We start from the raw sequence: 7,132 nt of genomic DNA, 5'->3' as shown, positions 1-7,132 counted from the left end.
AGACTTTTTTTAATTTCAAATTCCATTTTTTATCATTGATCAAAATATTGGTCAATGCATATTACTTCATATTAAAAATTGAAAAATGGAAGAAAACTATGACAACTTCTGTTTATTTGAAAAGCTATTTTAGTTGAACAATAGCTTTACCAAGGAAAGTCTGACAGGGTCAAGAATTGATTGACCTCATAAAACTAGCTCACTTGGAAATTTCTGCCATTAATGTTTTTACTGTGAAAGAACACTCATTCACATTGAGCACTTGCACATAATTTAAGGTCACAGAAGATGCATTATTACCAAATTTAGAGTAAGTATATCCTACTAAATAGACTTAACACTCTTAAACAAACCTCGCCACCTGCCAATCCATAAGGAGAAAACTTGCCTTATACATTAGCAGGGATCATTTAGAGATATTCAAGTGTAAAGACATCATTAATTCATTTCTAAATTATAAGGAAATAAGCAAGTCTACTATAGCATGTGTCAAGAAAGTGATTCTTGGACACAGCATAGTCAAAAAAATGCCTTCTCCTACCCTGTCTTTCACAGTTCTGTACATTGGGATGGAGAGAGGTATTGATCATCCTTCATCTGAAGTGAGGCTGTCCTCATTCATTATCTTTTCTCCTTTTATTCCTAAAGAAGGCACAGAGTGAACCTACCAGAACATGAGCTATGGATCTTGCAAGAAAAGTGGTGCAATAAGCTCTTCCTCAGAACTACTGAAATTGAAAGGCCCAAATGCTCAAACCTTTTTTTAGGCCATTTCCAACTTGTGCCAATATTCTTCCATTTTCCTAACCATGTTCAAGTTAAAGAGATCAAGACGACCAGCAGTCCATTTTTGCATTTCAGTATATCTAGCAGACAAGAACAGCAGCTTCCTTCCCACTCTGTCATACTATATGACTCATACAGCAGTCAGTGTGTACAAGAAAAATCCACTTGTCTATGGGAATATGTAAAAATGGATAATTGTATAAATTCAGTTTTTCCAAGCAGAATATTATTTCATAGAATATTAAACTTCTTTTAAGATACTGATGTTGTGAGATCACTGAGTGCATACTACACTAAAGCTTCTGGTTATTATTGTTGCTTCATTGAAAAAAAGAATATGCAATGCTGTTAAACAGATTTTTTAAATACTCCTAGATGTGGGATATTTGGAAAACAATGGACATATAGTGAACAATCCAGGCACAATGGAACTGATTATTCCGTGAGACGGAGGACTCTGCAGGCAGCAGGCCTCAAGGACATAGCAAAGATTAACTGTTGCTACAAGTTTGATGAAGCAAACACGAAAAGTAGAGCAAGGCTGTTACTACAAAGTTTGATGAAATAAGCACAAAAAGCTGAACTAAGTTGGACCTACATGACTGAAAGCAGGACACAAGACAAGTTACAGGCGGAGAGGATCATTCGTGTGATCAGAAGGCCTTATCCTATCAAATTATTGTTTTAGGCGCGTGGACAGCACATGTTAACCAATCAACAGATGGCTTACGCATGAGCAGGAACTAAAATACTTATACAAACCAAGTTATTTGGGCAATAAAGTTGCATCTGCCTTGATCATATTGATTGTGTGCAGTGTCTATGACTTCCGCGTCGACGCCTAGACTGAGAGCACATAGAAAGAATTTCATGTTATAATATTTTTGTGGTTGAATAAAACTCTAAAAAGGGTTTTGTAATGGAAACATTAGCACAAAATTTAGCTATCACACTATTAGTGAAAATTGTTATCCTCCTTTTCATTGCCTCCCAAAATTTTAATTAGAACTCTACAGATTCTGAATTTTCCAATTGCTAAAATAAAGTATGGCAAAAAAACCCCCTGTGATAGATGCTACAGCCCCGTTTTAGGCTTTTCTTACCAGAAGAAGGGAAAAAACTTACAGAGCTAAAAGCAAGGCTAAAAAGCTACCTAGGTTGTTCTTTCCATCCTTTATCTGTGAAGATGATTATTCCTATCCAAGTGTGTTGCCTTTCATTTGTCACTACTGAATTTCTTATAAGTTTTCCAGATTGTTTTGGGGACTTTTTTAAATCATTCAATTATCCTTCATAGAGGATAAAATATCTTATAGTAAAAGGAGAAGGCTTATGATGCTCATTATGACAGTATATGTTAGCCTGGTTTTAGGGCAGGTACTGTTAAAAATACTTATTCATTCGTCATAATGAACAATATCAGCCATTGTGAGAAAGTATCAGATCTGGAAGAAAAAAACCATGAATTTGGCTTAAAAGGAAGAGAGTAGTATACATCAAACATTCATTGTGCCTCTAATTAGTATTAATTTCTAGTTTCTCCTAACTAAGGAACATGGCAAATGGAAAAAAAATTACAGGAACAGCAATATTTAAAATATAGATGCCACCACACCAAATTCATTATTTTCTTTTTTTCTCAGTCTATAAACAACATGCCAAGAAAAATAGTTTCTGTGCATGGTCATGTCTATGCATTAATATATTTTATAATTTTCCGAGGAACCATTTCAATCTAATGCAACAGATGCTAGAGGCAACAGTAGGCTATTTATGATTTTTTTTCCCACTGAATTGCTTTACTATATGATTCCAATAACTCTCCGTTCTATCTAATAGCAGAAGAAGTTTTCCATTTATTAAATTCTGCTTATTTCATTAATCTAGTACATGCTCTAGACTACCTCTTAGTGTTGTCTTTCCCCCACATATCATTCTGAGACATCTAATAGGAAACTGCAAATCAAACTTACTCCACTATTCACCCTAAGTCTTTAACCAACTGAATCCATTAGTTACTCCATGAAGGCATTTCAAATGGTTGCCATTTCATTTAAATAGGCTACTAAGTTCACTTTTACAAAGTTTCACAGAGTAATTTTACTAAGATTTATTCAGAAGTGAAATCCTGTCTCATGTCACCCTCTATCAACACACCCTTGCACTCTGCACGGCCTTTTCTTCTCAGTACTGCAGCAGTTCTCTTGGGGATCAGGAGAACACCAAAAATGGGAAAGCCGCTCAGAAATATGACAGAAATCACCAGTAAAATGTACCGGTGGTCTGCAAACAAACAGAATACCATCATTTGGGGAGCTCTGAACTACATATTTTGGCATCACAGGAAATCTTAAGTTTTCAATATGGCACATTGCTTCAACTAGTCGCAAGCTTCTGTTACCCCACACTCAGTTGGTGTTGGAGGACTCCAGTGAAGAGCCAGCATAAATTCTAGGATAACATATTTATGCCATAAACACAATCCTGATGTTTCTGCAGTCTACCTTGCTTATATTCTCAGCCTCAAGCCATGTTTACATTTCAAGGTTTTGTTTGCATATCTAGATGAACAGTGACATGAGGAATGGAGAGTCTGTAATAAGGATGTAGGAACAATTAAGTCGCAACAGTTCTTTCAAGAAAACTCATATTGCTGACACAAAATATACCCATGAGGGATCCAGAATATGCTTATTAGTAAAAAAACAGTCTTCACTACAGTATTTGTGTCCTTGCTAGGAATACTTTCCAAATCTAGTGTATTCACACTTGCCACATTGCTTGCTTTCTTTTGCCTCTATGTGGATTTCTGTTTCTGCAGAAATGTGAGTACTAAAAATTTAAGCCTGCAAATTTTGCATTATATGAATAAAGAAATTGTAAGTTTGTTAAGAGGTGAGAATGATCAATGTCACAGGAAACCTATATGCAAATGTTGGTGAGAAAAAGGAAAACAAAATCAAAGAAAATATGTTTGTTAATTTAAAATATTTAACTACCAGTTAGGATTGTTATTAGTTGTTAAGTGCAAGACTAAGTAGAGATAATGACATCATCATAACATCACTAACAGAATTGGATTTGTTAATCAAACGAGACTCAAGAAGTAGACACACTAATAGTCAAGTATAGATTTGGCAGAAGAAATATATATGTAACTAAAACAATGTATATAAATTATAAAGATGATTAGGTGGGTGCAGCTGTCCCTGGGTTGATATCGACTACTCTGAGTATAGTTGAGAACTATATGTGATGGAAGGCTTCCTTTCCTTTCACCTGCCTGAGTCAGCGTGTAAGCACGTACTGCTGCACTTTGTTGTTCTGTAGCTGCCCAGGATGGATTGGCTGGGATAATTTGGAATCCTGATTGTATGTAAGGCCACCTGGCTAGGAAGACAGGTTCCTAAGAGGGGAAGAAGGAACACAGGAGTATGTAAAAAAAAAATGGGGATCTTGTAGTCATTCACATCTATATCTATATCTTTCTATATCATCTATATCTATCTATATCACCTATATCTATATCTCAAAGCATATCCCCAGTTGTCTGCCATACTATCAAACTATTGCCACCTCTGCTGACAGCCTCCATCCCTGCTTCTGATTCTTCTTCTCATTAATACGTGGCAACTTGTCATTTCCGCACTTAAGCTTTAGCCTGTATAGCATATGTCATTAGGTAGAGGGAAATCTATGCCAGTGATTCTAAGAGCATCTACTATTTTGAGACTTTGACAGGTCTTTTCATGTTAAAGGCAAAAAGGTTATCTCTGGAACTGGTAAAATCATTCAAAGCAGTGGAAGTCTCAGGCTAGCTGTCAAATAGCTTGGAGTAAACACAGACGGACAGTTTTCATTTGAAAAGCTAGATTCTCCACACAGGGTTTGAATAATGCCTCTCTCTTAAGGGGCAGGGGCGGGAGGGAAAGCTTGTTTGTAAAACTGTCTTTTATACAAGTCTGGGACGGTAGAAATACAAGAGTGCTTCCAGAGACTTCATTCAGTTTGGCTTTGATTTAGCTAACCTCTACAGAGGCCTGCAAAGCCAAATAAACAAGCCGTAAAAATGATTAAATAGTTCAAATCTCACACAAGGCGGACACTCTCAATCAGCATCTATTTTGTTCAGTTACCCAAACAACTTAATAATTTTTTCAGTCAAAACTGAGGGGATCACATCTGATGATGGTTAATTCTACTTCTACCTCTAAAATGTTACAGTGTTTCAGGCTTTAATAAATTAATTTTTAATTATCATTGTGGTATCGCATACTTCAGAATACGTGTACATATATATACTGTCTAGTACAGAATAATATACATATTTTTTTATTGATGTTGATTGATGCAGGAGAGGAAATAAATGTTTACCAGATTCAGTCATTAGTTACTGCTGAAAATGAAATGTTCTTCTTGAAAACTACTGTCTTGCAGATTATAATAGTAGCTGAAAGTATTAGGTACACTGATGTTTCAAGTTTAGGTTAGCCACTTATTAAAAGGATTGGTGGCTAAGGCATTGCACGTTTACTACTGCAGGAAATGGTAAATACCCTTTAAAAAGAAAAAAAAAGAAAGCCTATAACACTGTATTTTAAATACCTGCATAGGCTTTGACAAAAATCTATCTTAGAAAAAGAGCAAAAGTTATCAAATTTTTCTCATTCAGCTTGAAAATATATTAGCAAAATCAGACACAGGTGTCATGGTTTAACCCCAGCCAGCAACTAAGCACCATGCAGCCACTCACTCACCACCACCCCACTCCCCCAGTGGTATGGGGGAGAAAATCTGGAAAAGAAGTAAATCTCGTGGGTTGAGATAAGAACGGTTTAATAGAAGAGAAAAGAAGAAACTAATAATGATAATGATAACACTAATAAAATGACTACAACAATAATGAGAGGATTGGAATGTACAAATGATGTGCAGGGCAATTGCTCACCACCCACCAACCGACACCCCGCCAGTCCCCGAGCGGCGATTCCCCACCCCCACTTCCCAGTTCCTACACTAGATGGGACGTCCCATGGTATGGAATACACTGTTGGCCAGTTTGGGTCAGGTGCCCTGGCTCTGTCCTGTGCCAATTTATTGTGCCCCTCCAGCTTTCTCACTGGCTGGGCATGAGAAGCTGAAAAAGCCTTGACTTTAGACTAAACACTACTGAGCAACAACTGAAAACATCAGTGTGTTATCAACATTCTTTGCATACTGAACTCAAAACATAGCACTGTACCAGCTACTAGGAAGACAATTAACTCTATCTCAGCTGAAACCAGGACAACAGGGCATGAGCATACAGGTTTAATCTCTTGTGTGAAAATTATGTTAGTGGCAATATACTTTTTCTGCTTCTGTAGGTAGCAGTAAAATACCAGTGGGCTTGAAAAATTCCCCATTTTAATTACATTTTTAAACTGTGATATAATTGGTCCTGTCACTCCATCATTAGTCACGTGTGACCTTACCATGCAGTAAGGTAGCTCAAACATTTCCAAAGTTTGCTTAGTTGAAACTAAGAAAATTACAGCTGGTAGGCAGAAAGGGTTCTTTATTTTCTTATTCTCATAATCTTTCAGAGACAAACAACAATCTAAGTGCCTAGGAGCTAGTACCCAAAGTAATTAATGGGTCTGAAATGACAGAGCAAACTCCTTTCCTAACTACAATTACACAAACTGTTAGACCTTTCTCTCTATTCATTTCTCTTTAATCCGCAGGCACATGACTTGCTGAATTATTAGACTGATGCATTACACTAGTAAAAAGTATTGACAACTGTATGTAGAGAATGAAGGAAATTTTCATTTGCAATGCAGACAAACAAGTAACCAGCAGAGATCAACAGAATCCCAAGTGTGCAGGTAATGTACAATACATAGTCTGTATATAAGTAATAATCTTAATGTCTGCCTAGCAGCCAAAATGCGCCACAAATGGATGACAAATAGTTCATAAAGATCGGGGAAAGTTAAATGAGATATAGTCCCAAAATAATTCTGTCAGGTCTGGTGGTTTACACAGGTCAACTCAGAATCATTCTCCACACAAAATGAAGTAAAAGGCATGCTTTCAGAAATTCATTTTTAGAAAGTCTTTAAATGTGAATTGACTCTAGGACAAACCTTGCATCTAATTCTTCATGCTACCTTCTACCTGTAGTTCCAACCAATCCAATTTCTCTGCACGCTTTTGTTGAGTTTCTAGGGAAGTGTTAGATGTGAATCACACAACCCTGGATGCAGCATCCAAAAGTCATGGACCCTCTCTTCCAGATCTATTTTATGTTGTTATATATAAAGTGCAAAAGGACATTGCCACTGGTAAAGATGCCACCTTT

Source organism: Accipiter gentilis, chromosome 8 (genome assembly GCF_929443795.1).
Source record: "Accipiter gentilis chromosome 8, bAccGen1.1, whole genome shotgun sequence".
NCBI lineage: Eukaryota > Metazoa > Chordata > Aves > Accipitriformes > Accipitridae > Astur > Astur gentilis.
Note: the sequence above shows the minus strand (reverse complement) of the source record.